The sequence below is a fragment of the Microcaecilia unicolor genome, chromosome 9 (genome assembly GCF_901765095.1).
Source record: "Microcaecilia unicolor chromosome 9, aMicUni1.1, whole genome shotgun sequence".
NCBI lineage: Eukaryota > Metazoa > Chordata > Amphibia > Gymnophiona > Siphonopidae > Microcaecilia > Microcaecilia unicolor.
Window position 1 is genome coordinate 34,004,324 of NC_044039.1, and position 12,267 is coordinate 34,016,590.

A 12,267-nucleotide genomic window follows, 5' to 3' on the forward strand; every position below is an offset into this window, starting at 1 on the left:
ACCAGCAAGGCTCTCCCAAAGACAAACAGGAAGATGGAGTCACTGTGAAAAAACTTTATTCTTATACATACATAAGTCTTCCTGTTGTCTTTGGGTGAGCCTTGCTGGTCACACTACTCATTCTGTGCGGATTCGAAAGTGCACAATTTAGCCATGCATAGTTATATGAAGAGACTTTTTTGAGAGGACTTCCAAGTCAAAATAGAGTAATCCAGCTCATAACGTCCAAAACGGACATCCATCTCGCATATATTTTCCAACAAGAAATACATCAGGATTTCCTGTTTGGAGGTACATGAGATGGACGTCCGTGTGCTAAGGACGTCCAGCATGAACACTTATTTTACAAACTGGAACGTCCAACATATGAACAACAACAAAGCAGGGACAAGGAAGTCTGTTTGGCAGCATTCTTAGAAGAATGGCCACACAGACATCCCTGCAGAGCACAGCAGCATAGTGGTTAGTGCAGTGGACTTTAAACTAAGGGACCAAGCTTCAAATCTTATGATGAAAAAAACAGTATGGGCTGTTAATCCTAAGCAGGTAATCTAATACTCCAGAGAACTGAAAAACAGCCAAACACAATCCAAAGGGTTGTGTGGAATGAATGTAAAGAAATGAGGAAAGTGGGAAATACCCTCAGAAACCAAGGCTTCTGCCAAGGTCTAATCAACAAGACACTATATACTATTGTCATGACTCTCGGGGCTTGGTAACTAGAAGCCCCAATATCATGGAGCATAACCCTGGCGCAGCAATCACCTGAAGTCTCTATTATTTTATAAAGTCTCTTTTATTGAATAAATCACAGATAATTTACTCACAGATAGATGTTCAGGATACAGAGACTTCTTAATCTGGAGGCTGTGGGAGGTGGAGATCTGAAGAGAGGTAGTTGTGTTGCAGGGGAAGGGGAAGATAGTTGAACAGGCAGAAATAGTCCAAAGCTGGGTGACTGCAATGTGCGATATCTCATTTGGAAGGAGATATTTACAGGGTAAAAAATCCAGGTTCGTTACAGGGATTTTCAGCCGGACAGAGCTGTCTGGAGCGAGATGGGGTCATCTCCATGCCCCTGGCTGGATGGTGTTAGCATACCTCATGGCTGAAAGGACAAAGAGGTGATGGGGCTTTTTACAGGCTTGGGGGGGGGGGGGTGCAGATAGAGGCCAATGGGAACAGAGCTTGCCATCGGGTGGCAAGGGGTGGTCCTAGAGATAGGAAGGGAAGGTCATACCTGGCTGACCTCTTAGGACAGAGATAGTAAGGCTGAACAGGAAATGGTAGCAGGGAGACAGAGGAGCTAAGTTTGGCAGAGAGAGAGAGGGGAGGTCCAGGCAGCCTTACAACCAGTGGTAACAACTCTTGCACAACCAAGCAAGTGTGGCTGCACTGCCTGTGAACTACATTAACCACAGTGCCTTGCTCATATATCTTTACAATGAGAGACTGCAGCAGCGAAAGTTCTTAGAAATGAGAATAACAGTAAAGACATTACTCACATTTTAGGATCACGTTATGAACTAGTGCAAGGCTGTCAGGGAACAGAACACTCCTCGCCTGATATCGGTAGATATCATCATCATTATCACAATTTATTAAATCAATCGCATGCGAGGTCCATTATTAACATTCAGGTTGTCCATCGGCTGTCGTGACACCAAGCTTGAACGGACAGTCACAAACTCTGGAACAGCGTGAGTCCTTGGCCTATTGTCGTCGGACAGCAGCAAGAGGCAAACCTCCCAGGCAGGACTGGACTGACAAGCTTGGCTTGGCTGGAACAGGTTTCAGAATACTTGAACGAGCTTGGCAGGAACGGGGTCCAGGACTTTCAATGAGCCGGGTAGGCACAGGGTCTGAAACGAGAGACAGACAACAACAACACAAGAGAGAGAGAGAGAGAGCCTTCAAGTCTCTGGTCTTCACAGGAGGTGGCAGATCACAGTGCTCGCGCCTCTTCATGTGGTACGAGGAGCACGACTTCAGCGATGGGTCTACAGAAATTCTTCGCTATTCCTTGTTTCCCAGTTCTGACCTCGACCTTTCTGACATTTCCATCCTCGCTAGGGATGGCTCTGGTAACCACCGCCAAGGGCCACTCATTGCGTTGGGCCTGGTTGCTTTGAGTAAGACAATATCGCCTTCGCGGATGTTGCCCTTGCTGATCTGCCATTTGCTGTGGGTCTGTAGGGTCGGGAGGTACTCTCGTCTCCAGCGGCTCCAGAAGGTATTGGCCAAACTCTGGACTTGTCTCCATTGCCGTCTGCATAGGTCTTTCTCATCGAAATCCCCAGGCGGGTTTGGTGGCACACCTGTCTTTTGCGTTAAAAGTGTGGCTGGGGTCAAGATCAAGGGCGACTGTGGATCTGAGGACACTGGGATCAGAGGTCTCGCATTGATGATAGCAGATACTTCTGCCAGAAGTGTGGTCAGCACCTCATGGGTGAGGCGATTAGCCCCTGCTTCAGATAGCATAGAGTCGAGAATGCGACGAGCAATCCCAATCATGCGCTCCCAAACTCCTCCCATATGCGAAGCATGGGGGGGAGGTTGAATATCCACGTGCAGTGGTGATCGTTCAGGTACTTTTCGATAGCTGGTGCGTTGATCTTCTCTGAATGTATATTCAGCTCTTTGCAAGCACTTATGAAGTTAGATCCACAATCAGAGCGAATCTGCTTGGCTGGGCCGAGGATTGAGAGGAACCTCCTGAGAGCATTTATGAAGCTTGAAGTGTCCATCGACTCTATGACTTCGATGTGGACAGCGCGTATGCTCATACACGTGAACAAAACGGCCCATCGTTTGCTGCTTGCACTTCCTCCTCTGGTTCGTCTCGAGACAACTGGCCAAGGTCCAAAGATATCCAGTCCCACATAGGTGAATGGTGGGTCAGTGCTCAGCCTTTCGGATGGCAGGTCTGCCATTCTTTGGTCTTGGTGTTTGCCTCGCAGTTTTCGGCACTTGACGCATCTGTGGATGGTTGCAGTGATGCACTGCTTCGCTCCGACGATCCACACTCCTGCGGCCCTGATTGCTCCCTCGGTGAAGTGTCGACCTTGGTGCTTGACCTGCTCGTGGTAATGGCGCACGAGCAGGGTGGATACCGGGTGCCGGCCTGGGGTGATCAAAGGGTTCCTTTCGCTCTTGTCTATCTTGGCGTGGGTGAGGCGGCCGCCTACCCTTAGCAATCCATCCTCATCCTTGAAGGGATCTAGTTTCCAGAGGGGGCTGTCCTTTGGGATCGTCTTCCCTTTGCTGATGCACATGTACTCTGCAGCGTATGCTTCTTGTTGTACCCAACGTAAGACTACCTTCTCTGCCCGGACAAATTCTTCAACAGCCAAGGGCTTGGAACAGAGATGCCAGTGATGACACTTGCCTGTTCTTCTATCGGGGCTCTGCTGGAAAGAACGCGTGATGTGGATAAGGTGGGCTATGGCTCTTCTCAGCGTCACCCACCGTGAGAATCGGTTGAAGCGGTGCGTTCCCGGGGTGTCCTTGGGTGAGACACTCGTGGCGAGAACCTTGACTATCGGACGGACTTCGACATCATCTTCTGGGTTCACCAGTTCAAAGGAGTTTGTGGTAGTTGTAGTGGCGCTTTTTGGTTGCGTGAGGAATTTTGGCCCTGTCAACCAAGTCGTTCGCATCAGGTGCGTTGCTGGGACAGCCCTTGTGGCATGGTCCGCTGGGTTGTGGTCGGTTGACACGTAATGCCATTGGTTAGGTCTGGTGGATTTTCGGATGCGTTCCACTCGGTTACTCACATATACATGGAATCTTCTGTTCTGGTTGTATATGTAGCCGAGTACGACCTTGCTGTCTGTGTAGAACTTGACTGAGTCTATGTGGGTATCCATCTCGCTTACAACCAGTTCGGCTATTTCTACTGCTAGGACTGCTCCGCAAAGTTCTAAGCGTGGCACGGTCTGCCCACATTGCGAAGCTAGCTTTGATTTGCCGAAGATGAATCCCGCACGGATGGCATCGCAAGCATCTATGGTCTTCAGGTACGCCACTGCAGTTATGGCTTTCTCCGAGGCATCAGAGAAGACGCAAAACTCCTTGCGGCGGGCGTTCGTGAGAGACACTGGGACATATGTCCGTGGGATGTGGAGTTCTTCAAGTGTCTTTAGGGAGTTTCTCCATGTGTCCCACTCTTGCCTTTTTCCTGGCGGCAATGGGGCATCCCATTCAGTTGAGCTTGAGGAGAGTTCGCGAAGCAGTGACCTCCCTTGGATGGTGACTGGTGCTACGAATCCTAGTGGGTCATACAGGCTAGTCACCGTAGACAAGATGCCTCGTCGGGTGTACGGCTTCTCTTGCGTGCAGACTCGGAAGGTAAAGGTGTCTGTTTTTAGGTCCCAGCTTAGGCCGAGGCTGCGCTGTAGAGGAGGGGTGTCCACTCCTAGGTCCAGATCCTTCAAGTTCGTAGCGTGGTCTGCTGGAGAGAACGCTCTCATCACATTGGCGCTGTTGGATGCGATTTTGTGGAGTCTCAGATTAGCTCCCGCTACCATCATCTGTGTCCTTTTCAGCAGGTCGATGGCTTCTGTTTCAGTGGGTAAGGACTTCAACCCGTCGTACATGTAGAAGTCTCTCTCCACGAACAGCCTTGCATCAACGCCGTGTTCCTTCTCTCCTTCACGTGCTGTCCGTCTGAGCCCGTAGGCTGCCACTGCTGGTGACGGGCTGTTTCCGAAAACATGTACCCGCATTCTGTATTCCACCATGTCTCCGTTGATGTCGTCGTCATGGAACCACAGGAACCTTAAGTAATTCCTGTGGTCTTCGTGGACGGTGAAGCAGTAAAACATTTGCTGGATGTCAGCCATCACGGCAATGGGTTCTTTTCTGAAGCGGATTAAGATTCCCAGTAGGCTGTTGGTTAGGTCGGGCCCAGTGAGCAGCACGCTGTTCAGTGAAGTCCCTTGGAACTGGGCGCTAGAGTCGAACACAATTCGGATTTGTCGTGGCTTCTGTGGGTGGTATACCCCGAAGATAGGTAGGTACCAGCATTCCTCGTTATCTTTCAACGGTGGGGCGAGCTCCGCGTGGCCGTTGGTGAACATGTTTTGCATGAAGGCTGTGAACTGTTGTCTCATCTCTGGTTTCCTCTTCAAGGTCCTTTGTAGCGAGGCGAGTCGGGAGAAGGCGTAACTCCTGTTGTTTGGGAGTCGGGCCCTGGGCTTACGGAATGGAAGGGGCGCTACCCAGCCGTTTGACTCATCTTTCTCTAGGCCTTTGTCCATAATGTTCAGGAACTCTTTATCTTCTATAGAGAGTGCGAGTCTGTCATCGTCTTTAATGGTCTGGAACACCAAGCTCCCCAGATGTTCTCCTAAACCTGCTGCGGAGCTGGTTTTACGGAGTGAGACGACATTATGTTCTTTGTGTTCGTGAACCTCTTTGGTAGTCAGGTGATTGGCGCACGATTCAAATAGCATGGCGCGTCCACCTTCTAAGACACTGGTGGAGAGCGCACGGATGTTCGGTCTTATCGTCCGGTTGAGGCAGACGCCGCCCACTATTGTCCATCCCAGATCAAGACGGTGCACGTAGGGAGCACCCCGTGGGCCTCTGCGTGATTCATGGATGTCCAGGAGTTCTGGTGCGTCACGACCCAGCAAGAGTAGGATCTCAGCGTCTGGATCCAAGGGTGTGAGTTGGTTGGCTATAGGTCTCAGATGAGGGTGACTCCACGCGACCTCTGGTGTAGGAATCTCATCCTTGTCATCTGGTATCTGGTCACATTCCATTAGTGCAGGTAGTTTTGACTTGGTGCTTCCATCTATTGCTTCTATCGTGTAGCCGCTTGCTACTCTCCCCAACACTTGTGTGACTCCTGCGCACGTTTTAATGCTATATGAGGAGTAGCTCTGCTGGATTCCAAACAGGTCGTAAAACTCTGACCTTGCAAGAGATCGGTTGCTTTGCTCATCTATGATAACATACATTTTGACTGCCTTCTCCGGCCGTCCCTCGGGATACACTTTGGCCAGGCACTTCGGCGTGGCTTGGAGTGCCTGTGGCCCTACCTCTCCAGTCTCCTCGCCGTGATTTGCTTCGGGGTTGGGATGTGGTTCGGCATCACCCGGGCGTGAAGTGTTGTTTTGCTGGCCACTGCCGCGTTCTGTATACTTGCTACGTGCTCTGCAGTCCTTGGCGATATGGTCTGAAGAAGCCCAGCACCTGTAGCAAAGTCTGTACCTTGTGAGAAGTTCTCTACGTTCCTCCCACGGTTTCCTTAAGAACTCTCGGCACTTTCTGAGTGAGTGGGGCATCCCATGTATAGGGCATGGTTCTTTGGGATCCTCTATGTTCTCTGTGGTGAGAGAGGGGTCAGCCGGTGTAGACGTTGCGGGCGACACTCCTGTCTTGTGCACAGATATGGGTCTTCGGCCTAGTTTGGCTGTTTTCCCTTCCAGGGATTGGCTTGATTCACATGGCTCAACCATGAACCATGGATCGTTTCTCCTTTTGGCTATGTCTCTTATGAACTTTGCGAAAATGTTGAAAGGGGGATATTTCCCCTGATTCTCTTCCTTGTAACGTGTGCCAACTACTGACCACTTCTCCCTTATGTCATATGGTAACTTCCCCAGGATACTCTTGGTGCCTCGAGGTGTGTCTAGCTGGCTGAGGTTTGGAAAGCTGTTCTCGGCCTTGACTGCTTCCAGCTCATGAAGGAGGTTTCCCAACTCTTGCAATTTGAGGTTGTCTCTGCCGGATACCGCTGGGAATCTGTCCAACCTATTGAACAATGAATTTTCTATGGCTTCTGAGCTGCCGTAATACTCCTCGAGTCTTCCCCACATCTCTTTTAACCCCTCAGATGGGTTATTCAAGTATGAATGCTTCAACTCCTCCACACGTGCGGCTGTTCCCTTTCCCAGCCAATGTAACATCATGTTCATCTCTTGCTTGGGTGTGAGTCTCATGTCCACGATAGCGTCCTTGAAGTCTGATTTCCATGCTCTGTACCGCTCAGGACGGCCGTCGAACTGGGTAAGCCCTGAGCCCCCCAGATCCTTGCGTGCCAGATATCTCACTAGTTCATCTCTGGTTGAGGTTCCGGGCTGGTCAGTCATAACCATTGCAGGCTGGCTGGTCTCGGTCTCAGTGGGAATAGGTGCAGAATATGGCCACCCTGCCATTTCTTGTTTGTACGAAGTGCGTGTAGCTGGCGCTCTTCCGAGAGACGGTGACCCAGACTCTCCTTGCCTCTGGCTGCCATATGGCACTGGAGCCCGTGGCTGGGGTGGGACATCCCTTTCATCGGCTGCTCCCAGGGCATAAGCCAGCGGCGGTGCATCGAAGCTTGTACGAGTGTGTAAGCTGGTACGGTGAGGCTTGATTCCCTTGGTGTGCTGTACTTCCGTGTTTGAGGGCTCATCGACATCGAGCCGTTCCGCTGTCCTGACAGGCAGTGGGGAGTGCGTTGACACGTAAGTTTCGGTTCTTAGAGCAGGGTCTTCAAACCCGAGGTGGTTGAGTCGCTCGACCTCATCATGCTGTCCCACAGCATCTTCGCGGGCGTTAGCTCTCGCCTCCAGTTCGACCAATTCTCTATTTCGCCGGAGTGCTTCTATCATGATGTCTAGCTCAGATTTTTTACGAGCATCCTCGGCCTTTCTGTGTGCTTCCTCAGCCTTTCTGTGTGCTTCCTCAGCCTCTCTGTGTGCTTCCTCAGCCTCTAGCGCAACTCGTTTTAACTTCAGGGTGGTTTCTTGTTGAATGAGGGCCTTCACTTGGGAGGTCACCTCGCTGATTTTCGACTGGTTGGAGTGATTTGTTGCGTGTGACCTGGAGGATCTTGAGCTTTTGGATGAATGTATGGAAGAGTGAGAATGCACGGAGATGCTGTCTTCTGGAGCTACAGAATGGTTGGAGCGATTTGTTGTAAGTGACCTGGAGGATCTTGAGCTTTTGGACGAATGTTTGGAAGAGTGAGAGCGCACGGAGATGCTGTCTTGTGGTTCTACAGTTGCATTTGTTGTTATCTCTTCGGCTTTGGCTACCTCTGTATAACGGCCATGATCTGTGGTCTCTTGGAGTTCCTTTTCCACGAGACTCTGCTCCGTGTTTGTCTCCTTTAAGAACTGGCAATACTCTTCTGCCTTTTGCCAATAACGTGCATAGTTGGTCTTCATCGACGTCAGACAGGCGTCGTTGTCCGCCCCTGCCTTTGCAGTGCGATGTAAACTTTCTTCCACTTCTTTCCAGAGTCTGTTCAGTTTCCTGGTATAGCTTTCCTGTTTCGCTTGATATGCTTCCAGGGCCCTTTGGGTTAACTTGCGAGCTCTTTTGCCCTGGAACCCTTGTTGGGACTGGAGGGAGAGGGTGTCTATCACATCCGCGTTGGCCTCTTGTGTGTCTGGCGCGGAGGACGCTTCCTCCGGTACAATTTGTGAGACATTGAATTCTGCCATCGTGTACTGGTTTGCTTATCTGTCTTTATTAAGTGAAAAGTTAACTCTTGTGTGCAGGGGGGCTGGGGATGTAAGGATTACCCAGCACGAAGCAGTTTGTCTTTCAAGCTGTTGAAATCAACTGGATCAAGTTTCACTGTTATGTTACTGGGCAAAGGAGGAGGGAGGGGGGACTGGAGAGAGTAGCTCTGAGTCAGGGATGTGGCTTCAAGCAGTAACCTAGCAACAGATTGCTTCCCGCCCTCCTTGCCCAAAGACCTTCAGAGCTCAGATTTCTGAGGCTGGAGGGAGAGGGAAGGGGGACCTTCCAAGTGTCTTTAGTGATCACAGAGGTGTGATATTCAAACAAAGAGCTAGCTGCACATTCTTTGGCTCACTCTGATGTCTTGCTTGAAGGTTAAACGTTCACAGGTTTGTCAACACAAAACATTTTTCTTCTCTCTCTGACCTTTTAGCTGCTGGCTTCATTTACTGATGACCCAGAAAAGGGGGGGGGGGGGGCTGCTCTCGAGCAGGAGAGGACAATAGGACAGTGCTTTTGACTTAATGGCTCTCTGGAATGTGACCCATTGCTAGCACAGTCTTTTCAAAGCTTTGGTTTTGAAAACTCTGCAAATCCACTGCTTTTTCACAACTAAGTTCTTCTGATAAATGCTTTTAAACTTTAAACAGTCCAATGTTGCTTTCTTTAGCTGCAAGTTCACTTAAATGCATTTCAATTAACATAGGCAGTGCGCAGTTACTGATTTTCCTTTTCTTTTCCACACACTTGACCCTTCTGTTCTCTTAAAGGCACAGTTGTCCTGCTCCAAACTTTCCTCACAGCTATTCAGTTATAACCCCTGGATTTTTTACTGTCATGACTCTCGGGGCTTGGTAACTAGAAGCCCCAATATCATGGAGCATAACCCTGGCGCAGCAATCACCTGAAGTCTCTATTATTTTATAAAGTCTCTTTTATTGAATAAATCACAGATAATTTACTCACAGATAGATGTTCAGGATACAGAGACTTCTTAATCTGGAGGCTGTGGGAGGTGGAGATCTGAAGAGAGGTAGTTGTGTTGCAGGGGGAGGGGAAGATAGTTGAACAGGCAGAAATAGTCCAAAGCTGGGTGACTGCAATGTGCGATATCTCATTTGGAAGGGTAAAAAATCCAGGTTCGTTACAGGGATTTTCAGCCAGACAGAGCTGTCTAGAGCGAGATGGGGTCATCTCCATGCCCCTGGCTGGATGGTGTTAGCATACCTCATGGCTGAAAGGACAAAGAGGTGATGGGGCATTTTACAGGCTCGGGGGGGGGGGGTGCAGATAGAGGCCAATGGGAACAGAGCTTGCCATCGGGTGGCAAGGGGTGGTCCTAGAGATAGGAAGGAAAGGTCATACCTGGCTGACCTCTTAGGACAGAGATAGTAAGGCTGAACAGGAAATGGTAGCAGGGAGACAGAGGAGCCAAGTTTGGCAGAGAGAGAGAGGGGAGGTCCAGGCAGCCTTACAACCAGTGGTAACAACTCTTGCACAACCAAGCAAGTGTGGCTGCACTGCCTGTGAACTACATTAACCACAGTGCCTTGCTCATATATCTTTACAATGAGAGACTGCAGCAGCGAAAGTTCTTAGAAATGAGAATAACAGTAAAGACATTACTCACATTTTAGGATCACGTTATGAACTAGTGCAAGGCTGTCAGGGAACAGAACAACTATAATAAAACACACCCTCAACGTTCTGAGGACACTGATGTCACTGCAGGCACTCAGACACCGGTTCATAAGTTCATGGTGGTGAAGCCAGAACACTCACCATGTCTCCATGCCCCGCCCTCGCGCCACACGTGATGACATCGAGGGCGGAACATGTACACAACCACGCAAATGAACAAAACGGGGTGGAGTGTTTCCCTATTCCTCCCCTTCCAACGAATCGCAGCCGCCGAGGACGTGCCCATCACCCCGCCCCTTTCGCGCTATCACCCCACCCCTTTAACACTAGCACCCCGCCCCCCTGGTTGCCCCCTCTTCCCTCCCATCACCTTCCCTCCCCCCTGTCACCTCCCCTCCCCTTACGCTACTATCCCTGGTGGTCTAGAGGTACCTGTTCGCTCGGGGCAGGAAAGAAAGAGCCCCCGCTTTCCTGCCCTGAGCACTGCTGCTAGCTGCCCTGATGCATCCTCTGTGAGTCGGGCTCTTGGCGTTTCAAAATGGCCGCCGAGAGTTGAAGTAGCCTCGCGAGACTTCAACTCTCGGTGGCCATTTTGCAATGCCGAGAGCCGGACTCGCTCAGGATGCAGCAGGGCAGCTAGCAGAAGCGCTACGGCCAGGAAAGAGGGGGCTCTTTCTTTCCTGCCCCGAGCAAACAGGTACCTCTACACCACAAGGGATACTAGCGTAAGGGGAGGGGAAGGGAGTCCCGTGCCCGCTAGGGCCCGTTTCATCACAGGCAGAAACGGGCCTTTTTTACTAATTTCCTATAAAAGACTTTGTGCCCGTGATCAAGTTTCTTTCATGGGGTAAATATTCCCTACTCCACTCATTCAAAAATGCCCATATAGGAGCATCATGCAAAATTGCCCATAATAGAGCACAAATTGTTTATACAAAAAAGCCCATAATAGAGCACAAGTATTAAAGATAACTGAGTAACAAAAACTGCTCAAGCTACAGCATGGCATGCATCAACTTAGCTTAATCAATGCTGGCTTGACAACCCCACAGTACAACTGTTGATTTTCAACGGGACCCGATTCGTTTCACCATAACAGGGCTTCATCAGGAACCACTCAGTTGGATCATACTGACAGGGGCATCGGTCTCAAGCTGACTAAACTTCTCTTACAACCGTTTTTGTTACTCAGTTATCGTTAATATTTGTGCTCTATTATGGGCTTTTTTGTATAAAATATTTGTGCTCTATTATGGGCAATTTTGCATGATGCTCCTATATGGGCATTTTTGAACGAGTGGAGTAGGGAATATTTACCCCATGAAAGAAACTTGATCACGGGCACAAAGTCTTTTATAGATAATAGTGTCTTGTTGATTAGACCTTGGCAGAAGCCTTGGTTTCTGAGGGTATTTCCCACTTTCCTCATTCTTTACATTCATTCCACACAACCCTTTGGATTGTGTTTGGCTGTTTTTCAGTTCTCTGGACCAAGCTTCAATCCCACCGTAACTCTTTAAGGGCCCTTTTACAAAGCTGCGTAAGCGTCTACGCGTGCCCAACGTGCGCCAAAATGGAGTTACCGCCGGCTACCATGTGGCTCTTGCGGTAATTTCATTTTTGTGGCACATCTGATACGTGCATCTGAAAAATATTTTGTATTTTTGGACGCACGTATCGGACGTGGCATTGGATGCGCGTAGGTCATTACTGCCTGGTTACCACATGAGTCTTTACCGCTAGGTCAATGGCTGGTGGTAAGGTCTCAGACCCAAAATGGACGAGCGGCAATTTTCATTTTGCCGCACGTCCATTTTCGGCAAAAATTTTAAAAAGGCATTTTTTTCCCGGGATTGCTGAAAAATGATTCTGTGCATGCCCAAAACACGCATCTACACTATCGCAGGCCATTTTTCAGCGTGCCTTTGTAAAAGGACCCCTTATATTGTAATTGTGAGCTCTCCAGGAACAGAAAAATATTTACTGTTCCTCAAGATATAGGACACCCGCAAGCCTGAAAGCTATTGAAGTGATGTACATTCAGGTATTCAGGTACAGTGTGTGTTTTTCGGTTCCTGGACGGCACACAATTTAAAAAATATATAAAAGAGTTAAAATTAGATTTGAACCTGGGTCCCTTGGTTTATAGTTCACAGTACTAAC

The 12,267-nt window shown here is 49.5% G+C and overlaps 1 protein-coding gene across 2 annotated transcripts in view; it reads left to right on the top strand.

Annotated features, from left to right (window-relative positions):
- Window positions 1-12,267, top strand: part of LOC115477556 (aldo-keto reductase family 1 member C1 homolog) — a 71,810-nt gene that overhangs the window by 35,302 nt on the left and 24,241 nt on the right. The gene's annotated exons all lie outside the window — the stretch shown is intronic.